Genomic DNA, 14,593 nt, shown 5'->3' with positions numbered 1-14,593 from the left:
CAAATTATTATTTAAAACTTTTAACTGTGTATATTTTCCATTAATATTTTAATTAAATACAAGAACGTATCAGCCTAATGTGGAATAATTCTGAGAATTAGAACTTGGATAATGATAAAATGTTTCAAAATCATATTTAAATATATTTTTCTCAGCATGTATGCATCATGTTAAGGTAACATTTATGAATTTCCTTCCTTAGAACTCCCAGTAAGGTTTTATTATACAAACATTTAAAATGCAGTCTTCTGAGAACATTGAAAACAACCTCTTCGGGCTTCCCTGGTGGCACAGTGGTTGGGAATCTGCCTGCCAGTGCAGGGGACGTGGGTTCGTGCCCCGGTCCGAGAAGATCCCACATGCCGTGGAGTCGCTGGGCCCGTGAGCCATGGCCGCTGAGCCTGCGCGTCCGGAGCCTGTGCTCTGCAACGGGAGAGGCCACAACAGTGAGAGGCCTGCGTACCGCAAAAAAAAACACCCCAAAACACAAAAAACCCACAAAACAACAACAACAACAAAAAAACAACCTCTTCTCATACTTATTTCAAAGTGTCACTGTTTGCTTTAGGTAAGTCAGACTGTATGATCAGCAGTTATATCCTGGTAGAAGTCTTTATATGGCTTTATATGATTTAAAATTTCTCTGAACTTGAATATTAAGTAATTTTTCATATAGTATGATTTAATACTTATTTGAGGGCACAATGAGGGACCTTATTTGTCATTCCAAACTTCATTCCCTCCAAAATGCTATAGTTCTCCCATTTTAAAACATTCTCGTATTGCCTTTGTTTTTTTTCCTTTGGTTTTGATCCTGTTAGTTTCATTATAGAAATCTGAGAAATCCTTTTTAAATGTTCACGTTTTAGCAATTACCTCATAAATATTATAACATCTCACTTATCTCAAGGTTATTTTTTAGGAAACTAAAACATTTCTGGTATCATCTCTTTGGATACAACCCCGTGCTCTCTGCACCTGGCTAACTTCTTTTAATTGCCCTTCAGGCCTCCATATCATATCCTTTGGGAGGCCTTTGGTCTCTAGTTAGGTTCTCCTGTTTTAAGGTCCCTTACCACACCTGTATTTCCTTTTTATAACACTAAATTATTTTTGTAATGATGTGTTTGTCTTTTTTGCTAGACTGTAAGTTTCATGATGAGCATCAAGTATGTCTGCCGCCTTTACTACCATTTCTCCAGTATACAATGTCTTGACTTTGTAGGCTCTTAATAGAAAATTAGTTTAAATTAATAGTCTAGGGTCCCCAAACAAACAGGCCACTGAAAAGGACAAAGGGTTGTCATAGTGCTTTTGCTCTTAAACGCATTTCCTGCTCTCAGAATCCCCTAGGTCTTAATTGAGGGCTCTCTAAACTCTTATAATGTACAATTTAAAAAAGTTTGTTAACCAAATGTAAAAAGGACTGGGGTACTCCTTGAGGCCACATGAAAGTTGAAAATAAGAGCAAGGGTAAAATACTTAAAAAGCAGATATAACACATTTAAAAGAATATAGCAGTTTAAGGCAAATTTATGGGATAAACATTTGAAATCTTTTTAAGATGTCATTTGTTTTATATCGAGAACAGTGTAGCAAAAATGATGTAAGATCATGACGAGATTAATTGCTGTTAGTAAATTTTGTTAAAGATGACACAGGAGCATGTATTATATTTCAGAAAGATTTCCATCTAAAATGATACAATTAAGAATTTTAATGTGTTAACCTTTTGTTATTGGGAAGATTCGCTTAATGAGATGAAATGTAATAGATATTGTAAGTATTTACTGAGTAAAACTAAGTTGAAGCAAATAATTGTCTGAAAGTACTGAATCAGTGCAGTATAATATTACTGCCTTAAAGTTTGTAGGTTTTATACCTACCATGTGTTTCTTTATGTACTGAGGTATGAAATATGTAAAATTGAGTAACAGCATGTTTTCATCAGTTTTGAATGAAAACATACCTGTTGCAACAATACGACAAAATGACATAAATATTTCCACAACTTTTAAACTGTTAAAGAGAGTAAGTTTAATTTATTTATTTATTTTTGGTATTTCTTGGTAACCTGGACTGGAAAAATTAGATTGCAGGTCATAATTACTTCTTTGCTTGGGTGACCTGAAATAGATTATATTTAATTCAACTTTGTTTTTTATATGTTCTGGGATGAAGAATTTGATATTTCACTGAAGGGCTTTAATTCTGGTTCATATAAATTGCATTTTGTCTTAGTTTTGTAACCTGTTGAATTCTCTGAGTATTATAAGGATAGGTAAAAGAGCTAGTTATTTCTTATTTGTTGCTAAAACAAATATTGGTTTATCTACCATGTGTTAATTACAGTTTTAAACTCATAGAAATGGGATGCTTATATACCAGGGAGCTTAACATAGTAAGGTTTTATGATTTAATCTAGAAAATAGTTATTTCTGTACTTTGGAAGTAGGGATTTGAAATTCTTAATACGAGAAATATGGCCTAGTTTCAGAACACCCACTAAGCAACTGTGGAAACTCAGCATGTTAAATGGCTTGTAGTGCTGCAATATTTTTTAATTTTTCCCACCTCCTGTTATATAATAGCTTATAGTAGTATGCACAGAACATGAGTATTTAGGACAAGGACAAAGTGTATTGAAGCTCCAAAACATGTGAGACTGTGTTGGGCTTTGGGCAGTAAGGACCTAAAGGTGATCAAGTATAATGATGGTCAGTGAGTGAGTGAGTGACGTAAATCAGGTAGTAATGTTTTAGGTTGCAAATAAGGCATGAAAAGCAAGAATTGTTTTTGGGCTTGAGAAAAATGACTTTTTAAAAATGGAGTCACTATTTTTGAAGCAGAAACATTAAAAAAATTCTATCAAAATTTAATATTTTTATTTAAAAAGTTTGACAACTGATGTAAACATTTCCATGATGCTTGTGTACAGGACTTAAATATTTCAGTGGTAATAATTTTAAACATTTCCCCTAGAATGTTGTGCAACCCAAACGTTGCAGCATTGTGTCAGACTGTGAGAACCAGATACTGAAACTGATTAGAAACTAAATATAAAGAATGAAATCTACTAGTTTATATCCATTGTTCAGGATAGTATATTGTGAAAGCATTTGATAAAACATACTTTTACCAGCTTATTTTGTTAATTAAAAAAGGGACTGAGTTGATGTACACTAATTATAATATCAAGCAAATGGATATTACAGTGAAATGTTTCAGTTTAAAGATTTTTGTGATATGAAAAAGGAATGACAATAAATTTGCCTAAAAAGTCAGCTATGTAATTTTTATAGAGTCAGTTCTGTCAATAGCGCTTTAATGCATAACTAATTATCTGCATACAGAAATGTAAAAAACTTATCTGACCTTTTATCAACAGGAGCTCACTTATGCCTGACATTTCCATACACACACACTGTGATAATTGATATAATAATAATGATCCTGTGGCAAGATCTTGAAGATTTTTGTTTTATCAAAGAAAGTTGAAATTGTTTCATATAATTGAAGTTTTGCTATATTTTATTATATTCAAATTCTTTAAAGATGAATGATCTGCAAATGTAGATTCATGTCTAAAAATAATTTATTAATTGACACATCTTTTTTCTGACCATACCATTATCCAGTTTTTATAACTAACAATTTGATAATATTTGAGTTACTTCTGAGAGTAATTGAAATTAAGTAAGGCCAAATAATGTTTTTTCTTTCTGGCATAATTTAAGTACTATATCACTTGCAACCTGCAGATTACTAAATGGGATTTACATCTTTGTGGTGTAAGAATTTTTTTATATCACAGCTTCTGTAAGGTAGGTGGGAATCATATTTTGCAATTATAGTCACACAATAGTAGATAGTACATACCAGTTGGGAACTGGTTAGATTTAATGTGTTAAATTACAAAAATAAATGTGTGGGTTTTTTTTTTAATGTATATTCAAAGCTATAAGCAAGGGATGCCTTTCAATATTTAGAGTAGCTTCTGGTGGGAGAAATTCTTTATTAACCCTAAGTTAAATTGGGCCTGGCTGCTCAACGTTTTTCTTTTGATCTTGTATGAGGAAGATTTTTTGCTTTGGGATATTTTAAAAAATGTAATACAGAGATAACAAGATTATATTTTTAAGGCCCAAAATGCATGGTGTAAATCCTATTTTAACAGCTATTAGGACGACTAGATAAATAATTAGTTGAACATATGGTCTTCATCTAAATAATCTCAAAAATGGACTATGTGAATGTGAGAAAGGCATTTGTTTTATAATAATGGCAACTTACTAAATACTGATTCTTAAATGTAAGATACCTACCTGAGACCACACTTCTTCTAATCTTGCTATGTGTAGTAAATTTTTTTTGTTTATATTTTTTTCTGACAGTTTCTGAAAAATAGTTTATAGAATGAGTAATGGAAAGGATGTATAATCAGATAAGACCTAGTGAAAGAATGTGTGGGTTTATACATACAAAAACAAAACAGTTAAATGTAATTAATTTTTAGCTTAAAAGTACTGAAAATCATTTAAGTTGAAAATACTTTTTGAATACTGTAGTCACCTTAGTGCGTATAACCTAAGATAGCAATTACATTTTATCTCTTGTGCTTTACACTGATGATTAGGTAACCAACTTTTTGATTTATTGCCAATTAGCCCATGTTAAATGAAGAGTAAAGTGTATGTTGGGAATACCAGGCAAATCTTTTTTTGAGATCGTATGGCATAAGAGTTTTTCAGATAAAGTTTGCTCAAGATATTTGATGTTTATTATTATATCTTAATCATATTGAGACATTTAAATCCCTTCTACCCCACCTCCCTGCCTTTTCTTTTGCTGGAGAATCTTGCAATTTATATATATATAGTGAGTTGAAGTGTTATACAAGAGAGCTGTAGTCTCAATTATGGATTGACTTTTAGGTTCAGTAAACAGAAATTTTCAATTCTTTGCTTTAAACTTCTGTTTGCTCAGAATCAAAATTACATAATAAGTCTTATTCTTTCCCATGAGAAAGAACACCAGATTTCTTGAAAAACTCTCACGTATTTGCTACTATATAAAATTTAGTCCTTCTCCACATCAGTCCAAACTATTTCATCTTGCCTCTTTACCACAGGGGGGAAAAGCTGAATGAATGAATTTAGAGGTGCTATGAGTTGTACACTCTTGGCATGATTCTAATTAACATGGACTAATACAGAGCATTTTATTTCTTTATTTACAGCTATTTCTTTAGCCTCCATGAAAAGTACTCTCACCTTATGTTCACTCATGTTGTTTAAGGATGTGTTTTTCCATTTCTCTCTGAACAATAACATTCCCTTGAACATGTTAATTTTGGGTGCTTTCTTGGTGCTTTCTTCCAGTTTTGAAGATTCCTTTTTTGACTTTTGAACTACAAAAATATATAGCTTAATGTGATTTGGAGGGGAAAGCAGTTTATTGTCCTTTAAACTACGTAAAAGAGTAAGGAGGGGGGCTTCCCTGGTGGCGCAGTGGTTGGGAGTCCGCCTGCCGATGCAGGGGATACGGGTTTGTGCCCTGGTCCGGGAGGATCCCACATGCCGCGGAGCAGCTGGGCCCGTGAGCCATGGCCGCTGAGCCTGCGCGTCCGGAGCCTGTGCTCCGCAACAGGAGAGGCCACAACAGTGAGAGGCCCGCGTACCTCAAAAAAAAAAAAAAAAAAAAAAAAAAAAAAAGAGTAAGGAGCATTTCAGATCTTTAAAAACAAAGGAAAATAGTTGAAATCTTGCCATTTTTAGGTATTCATTAAAAAATCTGAGTGATTTAGAGTTAATTTTAAGTAGAGTATAGGGAAACTATGCAATGAGACAAGGTTTTTGTCTTTGCTTATTGTTCAACTGTCTTCAGCAAGTGTTTAATACATGTTTATTGAGTGCTTAATAAAAAGTTCATAATATCTTTGAAGTTGTAAAGTACTTTAGAGTAAAAATTGTAAGGAGGCTGCTATTTAGTGGGGTAGATAAAGCCAAGTTAACAAATATTTATAATTCTTTCAGTAAATATAACTGCCAGATATTATTTATAACTATTAGGATACAACTGTGAAAAAGAAGGCTCCCTGTTTTCCCACTACTTGAAATGAGAGAGACAGACAACTAACCTGACAAGTATGATACAGTGTGAAAAATATTCTAATAGGGGAAGTTTTAAATGGGAGCACAGAGAGGGGGAGAGGCAGTATTCAGAAAGGCTTTTGAGTAGTCAAGAAAGGCTTCCCTGACTTCTGAACTGAGATCTGAAGGATACATGGAGTTAGCTCAATGAAGAACTGTAAACCTGTTTCTGGTCGAATGAAATAGCTCATGCAAAGTCCTGAGGACAAGAGATAGCAGGACTTGCTATGGGATCTGAGAGAAGTTCATGTGACCAGAGGACAAGGTGGGGAATGTTGGAGTTATGGCAGGAGAAGTCAGGGGCCAGATCTTGAAAGGCTTGGTAGTTATTGCTAAGAATTTTGGATATTATCCTGAGGGCTATGTTTGTGGGGCCACCCACTCTCCCCTCCAAGTGTTCTAAATTGGACAGTTGCTTGATTAGATTTGAATATTTGAATGATCACTCTAATTACAGTGTAGTGGTTAGGTTAGCAACAGGATGGGGAGTGCATGTTGTGAGACCAGTTACAAAACTTTTAGAGGAGAGTATTCAGTGTACCCTGGAACAGGGTAGTGGCAATGAGAATGAAGAGAAGTTGAAGAGTCAGGAGAAGTTTTATGGGAAGAATGGGTAGGATTTAGTGATTGTTAGGATATGAAAGTTGAAGGAGAGAGAGGAGTCAGGATGACTCCAGGATTCCTGACTCCCTCCCACTCTTTTTAGTTGATTCCTCCTTAGATGTTATCTCTTAAGAAGAAGCCTGAGTCCCCCAAACTCCAAGGCTGGTTTAAGTGCCTTCTCTTTGTGCTTCAACAGCTCTTACCACACTATGTTTTTGCCTTTTCCACTTGTTGGTGAGCTTACAGGTAAGGACTTTGCCTTGTTATTGTTGCATACTTAGCATCTTGCACAGTGCATAGCATTTAGTATATATTAAATAAAATGTTGACTGGATGAAAACATAGTGGTTTTTTTTTTTTGTTTTTTTTTTGCGGTACGCGGGCCTCTCACTGTTGTGGCCTCTCCCATTGCGGAGCACAGGCTCCGGACGCGCAGGCTCAGCGGCCATGGCTCACGGGCCTAGCCGCTCTGCGGCATGTGGGATCTTCCCGGACCGGGGCACGAACCCCTGTCCCCTGCATCGGCAGGCGGACTCTCAACCACTGCGCCACCAGGGAAGCCCGAAAATATAGTTTTTATATTTATAAAAATGGAAATATTCATAATTGGAGGGAAAGACTGGTTTCTGAACTGCCAATATTCAAAAACTTGGTTTATAACTTCAATGTGAATCAGATCACTCCAGGTACTTCTGTATATCTCTTGTAAAAACAATGTACATTACAATTCAAATCTGAAGTATTGGATATATTTAGTTCCTCATGAGCTGTTGTAGACTAATTTAAATGGGCTTTGATTATGTTGAGCTCCTCTTGTATTATATATTCAGGTTTTCTTTATAAATACATTTTATTATCCTTTGTCAGGTTAAAAGTGAACATAACCAAACTATCATTTTCTGTTTCAAAATGAACATAGCTTTTTTCCCCTCCCTGATTATAAGAGGAGGGAATGCTTATTGTATATATTAAAAAAATAATACAGAGATAAATAAAAGTGAAAGCCATCCTAATAACCAAGGGTAAACATTGCTATCATTAGATGGGTGTTTTTTAGACTTTAAGATTTTATATATATTTATATATATATATTTATGAACAATATGATTAAGTTAAAAAATCGAGAGAAAATATATATAATTACATGTATTTATATATATGTGTGTGTGTGTGTGTGTATACACACACACACACACACATATATATCTCCTTCATTGGAAGAATTCTGATAACTAGTATGTAAACAAATAACTCAATAGTAATGGGGTGCTAAACTTAAATTCCTACAGGAGATCAGACAGGTAACATAAGTGAACTCAGTAAGGTTAATATATGAGATTGTTGAGTTGGAGAGCACTGGGTGGGCACAACTTCTATTTAGCACCAGTTGCTTTTTGTCATTAAGAAATGTTAACCCAGTGGTGCCCACTTTTTTTGAATTTTTTAAAATGAAAAGTAGAGGTCTGAATTTGTATGTGAAGCTCCCAATTATTAAATATTGGCACTTTAAGAAAAATTTAAACCACAATGTGTGTTAAACATAGTGTAGCTATGGTCTGTTTTTTGTCTGAATACCACAAATAGTGAAAGAATGGAAAGACTTGTTCACCCTCACTAATCAAGGAAATATAGATTAGGTAATATATCATTTTTCATACATCAGATTGACAAAAACGAGAACAAATAATAATTGGCAATATTGGGAGAGTATAAATTGATGCCGTCTCTTTGGAAGAAAACAGTTTGGAACTACCCATAAATATTTAAAATGCACATTAGATTTGACCAGTCTGCTTTCAGGAATCTGCTTTATGGAAATACTGGTTCCTGTGTATGAAGATTCATGTTCGTTGAAGCATTATTTGTACTGGCCAAAAAAAAAAGGCTAATAGAAGCAACCTAAATGTCAGTTGATACGAGAATGATTAAGTAAATTATGGTGTAGTCATACCACAAATTATAGCAATGAAAAGGAATGAAGTATATCTGTATTCTTGTATAGAAAGAGTCCATAATTTACTGTTTATCATTTATGAGCAGAGTTATAATTTTATACATAAATTTATACTGCATGTGTATGCTGTCATTTTAAATGTCTAAATGATACTCCATTGTGTGGCATCATAATTTATTGAGACTACTGATGTACATGTAGGTTATTTCTAATGTTTTGCTATGTATATGCACATTGCTATGAACACTTTTTAACATTTGTATTTATAGTGTTGTCTCCAAAGATAAATACCCTTTGTATATTATGTAGTAACATATTAAATATCTGAACTTTCATAGGTACTTTGAAGAAATACATTTGTCTCTGAGAGTTTGCTATTTATGACCTTTGATCTGAGTAAATGTACCTTAGGCATGGTAGTCAGAGAACTAATCAGAAAAATGTCATGTGTTCAGTCATCCTAGATTCCTTAACACTTTTAAGGGTACTGATTTTTATCTGATCAGTATATGCTTATGATACAAAGTCCAAAAGATACAGACATAGGAAGCCAAACTCTCTCCCACTCTGAAACCTCTTCTGCCTGGTTTCCCTTCCTAGGAAACCACTATCAGTTTTGTGTGTACCTCTGCAGATAATTTATACATATATAAGCATATATTAATATATTAATTTTTTTCATAAATGATAGCATCCTATGCTGTTCTACAGCTGGGTTTTTTCTCACTTAACGATAACTAATCTAATACTTATGCAGTGCTTTGTATGTTCTAGGCCCTGTTGTAAAAAGCATTTTGGTATTCATTGTTAATCTTCATCACAACCTTGAGAGTTGTGATAATATTATTTATCCCCTTCTTACAGAGGAAGAAACTGAGGCATAGAAACTTTAAGTAAAATGGTAATAAGTTGTGGAGCTGGAAGTTGAACTCCAGCAGTCTGTCTGCAGAGTCCTTACTGTTAGCCAGTATGCTTTACTATCTCAGTTGTTTAATACCAGTACATGGTTGTTGCCCCATTCTTTTAAATAATTACATAATATTTCACTGAATAAAAAGTAATTTATGTAACCAGGCCTTTGGTGATGGATATTTAGGTTATTTGAATATATTGTTACATATAGTGTTACAGTGAATATCCTTGTGTCTATATAACACCTATGTCATTTTGAACATATAGAATCTGCCTGTATTTCATTTTCATCCTTTCAAATTTGGGCGGGGTGGGGTGAATCTAGTATGCATAGTTATATTTTGTTTTGTGATCTACTATCAGACTTTTTCCTTTAATGAGTATATTTAGTTCATCTATATTTATTATAGCTTTATGTGTATTTCCTCATCTTTTATAGCTAAGAGATTAAGACATAGATCGAGCTGTAACAATTGAAGTATACTTAAAGGTATAAAGCAGTACAGTATAAAGGTGTAAGCATACCTCAGTCCATTTCCTCTCCAGTTTTTGTTGGTTATATAACAACATTGTTGGGATTGTAATATATACATTATATTCTGTAGCCATAAACATCTCTCTTTTTTTTAAAGTCTAAGGCCAATAATGAAATGGAATCTGTGCTCAAAACTGGTCCTTTTGGGGCTTCCCTGGTGGTGCAGTGGTTGAGAGTCTGCCTGCCGATGCAGGGGACGCGGGTTCGTGCCCCGGTCCGGGAAGATCCCACATGCCACAGAGCGGCTGGGCCCGTGAGCCATGGCCGCTGAGCCTGCGCGTCCGGAGCCTGTGCTCCACAAGGGGAGAGGCCACAACAGTGAGAGGCCCACGCACCGCAAAAAAAAAAAACAAAAAAACTGGTCCTTTTGTCAGTAGTTTTTCTTTTTTTTCTTTCAGTTTTATTAAGGTATAGTTGACATACAGCCCTGTGTAAGTTTAAGGTGTACAGCATAATGATTTGACTTATGTACATCATAAAATGATTACCATAATAGATATAGTGAAAACGTCCATCATCTGATACAGATATGAATTAAAGATTTGTACCAATTAAAGAAATAGAAAAACTTTTTTTTCCTGTGATGAGAACTCTTAGTATTTACTCTCTTAACAACTTTCATATGTAACATATAGCAGTGTTAATTATGTTTATCATGCTGTGCATTACATCTCTAGTACTTGTTTATCTTATAACTGGAAGTTTGTATCTTTTGACTGCCTTCATCTAATCTCCCCTCCCCCTACGGTAACCACAAATCTGATCTATTTTTCTTTCAGGTTTTTTTGGTTTGTTTTTGAAGTATAATTGACCTGCAGGACTGTGTTAGTTCTGGTACACAACATAGTGATTTGCTATTTCTGTACATTTCAGAATAATCATCATGATAAGTGTAGCTACCGTCTGTCACCATACAAAGATATTATGTAATTGTACTGTACATTATAATGTACATACTGTACATTTCAGACCCGTGACTCATTTAATTCGTAACTGAAAGTTTGTACCTCTTAATCTCCCTCACCTATTTCTCTTCTCCTCCACCCCTGTAAGCAACCACCTGTCCTCTGTATCTATGACTCTGTTCCTGTTGTGTTATGTTTGTTCATTTGTTTTGTTTCTTAGATTCATATATAAGTGAAATCATATGGTATTTGTCTTTCTCTGTCTGACTTATTTCACTTAGCATAATATTCTCTAGGTCCATCCATGTTGTCATAAATGGTAAGATTTCATTCTTTTTAAGACTGAGTGATATTCCATTGTATATACCACATTCATTCACCTATTTGATGGGCACCTAGGTTTTTTACATATCTTGGCTATTATAAATAATGTTGCAGTGAACATAGGGATGCATATATCTTTTCAAATTAGTTTTCTTTGGGTAAATACCCAGGAGTGGAATTGTTGGATCACATGGTAGTTCTACTTTTAATTTTTTGAGGAACCTGCATACTGTTTTCCATAGTGGCTGTACCAATATACATTTCCTCCGACAGTGCACAAGGATTCCTTTTTCTCCACATCCTCTCCAACACTTACACTTGTTATTTGTTGTCTTTTTGATGACAGCCATTCTGACAGGTGTGAGGTGATATCTCATTGTGGTTTTGATTTTCATTTTCCTGATGATTGAAGATATTGAATATCTTCATGTACCTGTTGGCCATCTGTGTCTTCTTTGGAAAAATATCTATTCACGTTCTCTGCCCATGTTTTAATTAGGTTGTTTGTTTTATTGGCATTGAGTTGTATGAGTTCTTTATATATTTTGGATATTAACTCGTTATCAGATATATCATTTGCAAATATCTAATCTCATTCAGTAGGTGGCCTTTTCATTCTATTGATAGTCTCCTTCACTATGCAAAAGCTTTTAGTTTGATGTAGTCCCATTTGTTTGTTTTTGCTTTTGTTTCCCTTGCCTGAGGAGACATATACAAAAAAATACTTCTAAGACCGGTGTCAAAGAGTGTACTGCTTGTTTTCTTGTAAAAGTTTTATGCTTTCAGGTCTTATATTTAAGTCTGTAATCCATTTTAAATTTATTTTTGTATACGGTCTGAGAAAGTCCAGTTTGATTCTTTTGCTTGTAGCTGTCCAGTTTTCCCAACACCATTTATGGAAGAGTATGTCTTTTCCCCCTCTGTGTATTCTTGCCTCCTTTGTTGTAGACTAATTGACCATAAGTCCATGGGCGTAATTTCTGAGCTCTCCCTTTGTTTCCGTTGATCTATGTGTCTGTTTTTGTGCCAGTACCATACAGTTTTGATTACTGTAGCTTTGTAGTATAGTTTGAAATCAGGTAGCATGATACCTTCAGCTTTGTTCTTCTTAAGATTGTTTTGGCTTTTTGGGGTCTTTTATGTTTTCATACACATTTTAGAATTATTTATTCTAATTCTGTGAACAGTGCCATTGGTATTTTGATAGGAATTGTGTTGAATCTGCCTTGGGTAGTATGGAAAAATATTAATTCTTCCAGTCCATGAGCATGGTGTATCTTTCCATCTGTTTGTATCATCTTTAGTTTCTTTCATCAGAGTCGTATAGTTTTCTGGGTACAGGTCTTTTTTTTACCACGTTAATTAGATTTATTCCCAGGTATTTTATTCTTTTTGATGCTGTTGTAAATGGGATTGTTTTCTTAATTTCTCTTTCTGATAGTTTAGTTAGTATATAGAAACGCAACAGACTTCTGTCTGTAAATAGGGTATCTTGCAGGTTTATGGAATTCATTAATGGGTTCTAGTGGTTTTTTTGATGGTGTCTTTAGGATTTTCTATGAATAATATCATGTTATCTACAAACAGTGACAGTTTCACCACTTCCTTTCCAATTTGGATTCCTTTTATTTCTTTTTCTTTTCTGATTGTTGTGGCTAGGACTTGCTATAATATGTGAGTAAAAGCAGCAAGTCTTGTTCCTGGTCTTAGAAAAACTGATTTCAGCTTTCACCATTGAGTATAATGTTAGGGTTGTCATAATGGCCTTTATTATGTTAGGATATGTTTCCTCTGTACCCACTTTGTTGAGAGTTTTTATCATAAATGGATGTTGGATTTTGTCAGAAGCTTTTTTGCACCTTATTGAGATGGTCATATGATTTTTAGTTCCTAATTTCTGAATGTGGTGTATCACACTGATTGATTTGTGGATAATGAACCATCATTGTACCCCTGAGAGAAATCCCGCTTGATCATGGTGTATGATCTTTTTAATATGTTGTTGAATTTGGTCTGCTAATATTTCATTCATTGTGGATTTCTGCTTCTGTTTATCAGTGATATTGGGTGTAATCTTTTTTTTTTTTCCCCAGTGTTTTTGTCTGGTTTTGGTATCAGTGATGGCTGGCCTCATAGAATGAGTTTGGAAACATTCCTTCCTCTGCCATTTTTTGGGGTAGTTTTAGAAGGATATGTATTATCTCTTCTCTAAATGTTTGGTAATATTCACCCGTGAAGCTCTCTGGTCCTGGACTTTTGTTTGTTGGGGATTTTTTGATTAATGATTTGATTTCACTTCTGGTAATTAGTCTGTTCATATTTTCTGTTTCTCCCTGATTCAGTCTTGGGAGATTGTACATATCTAGGAATTTGTCCTTTTTTTCTGTGTTGTTCATTTTATTGGTGTATGTTTGTTCATAGTAATCTCTTGTGATCCTTTGTATTTTTGTGGTGTCAGTTGTAACTTCTTTTTCATTTCTGATTTTATTTATTTGGGCCCTCTCTTTGATGAGTCTGGCTAAATGCTTATCAATTTTGTTTTTCTTTTCAAGAACTCGCTTTTAGTTTCATTGATCTTTTCTATTGTTTTTTAGTCTCTATTTCATTTATTTTTGCTCTGATCTTTATGATTTCTTTTTTTTGCTAACATTGGGTTTTGTTATTTCTTCTTCTAATTCCTTTAGGTGTAAGTTTAGCTTGTTTATTTGAGATTTTTAATGTTTCCTGAGGTATGCTTGTATCATTGTAAGCTTCCCTCTGAGAACTGCTTTTGCTGTGTCCCATAGATTTTGGTTCATTGTATTTTGTATTTTCATTTTCATTTGTCTCTGGGTATTTATTTCACCTTATTTCTTCAATGATCCATTGACTGTTTAGTAGCATATTGTGTAGCCTCCATGTGTTTGTGTTTTTTGCAGTTTTTTTCCCTTGTTGTTGATTTCTAGTCTCATAGCCTTGTGATTGGAAAACTTGATATGATTTTATTCTTCTTAAATTTACTGTGACTTGTTTTGTGGCCTAGCTTGTGATGTATCCTAGAGAATGTTCCATAGGTACTTGAAAAGAGTGTGTATTCTGCTGCTTTTTGTGTGGAATGTTCTCTATGTAGCTATTAAATCCATTTGGTCAAATGTGTCATTTAAGGCCAGTGTTTCCTTATTGATTTTTCTGTCTGGATGATCTGTCCATTGATGTAAGTGGGGTGTTC

General features: G+C 34.2%; 1 protein-coding gene across 5 annotated transcripts in view; it reads left to right on the top strand.

The window, feature by feature from the left end:
• Positions 1 to 14,593, top strand: part of SHOC2 (SHOC2 leucine rich repeat scaffold protein) — a 103,899-nt gene that overhangs the window by 4,786 nt on the left and 84,520 nt on the right. Inside the window, exon 1 of one of the 5 annotated variants that reach the window (XM_081234222.1) lies at positions 548 to 568. The exons of the other annotated variants lie outside the window; for them this stretch is intronic. The gene's annotated coding sequence lies outside the window, so the exon portion shown is untranslated. Of the gene's footprint in view, positions 1 to 547; positions 569 to 14,593 lie in introns of those variants that run through there. 5 annotated transcript variants of the gene reach the window in all.

The sequence above is a fragment of the Mesoplodon bidens genome (assembly GCF_964165515.1).
Source record: "Mesoplodon bidens genome assembly, chromosome: 1".
Classification (NCBI taxonomy): domain Eukaryota; kingdom Metazoa; phylum Chordata; class Mammalia; order Artiodactyla; family Ziphiidae; genus Mesoplodon; species Mesoplodon bidens.
Note: the sequence above shows the minus strand (reverse complement) of the source record. Positions and strands in the feature narration are given on the sequence as shown.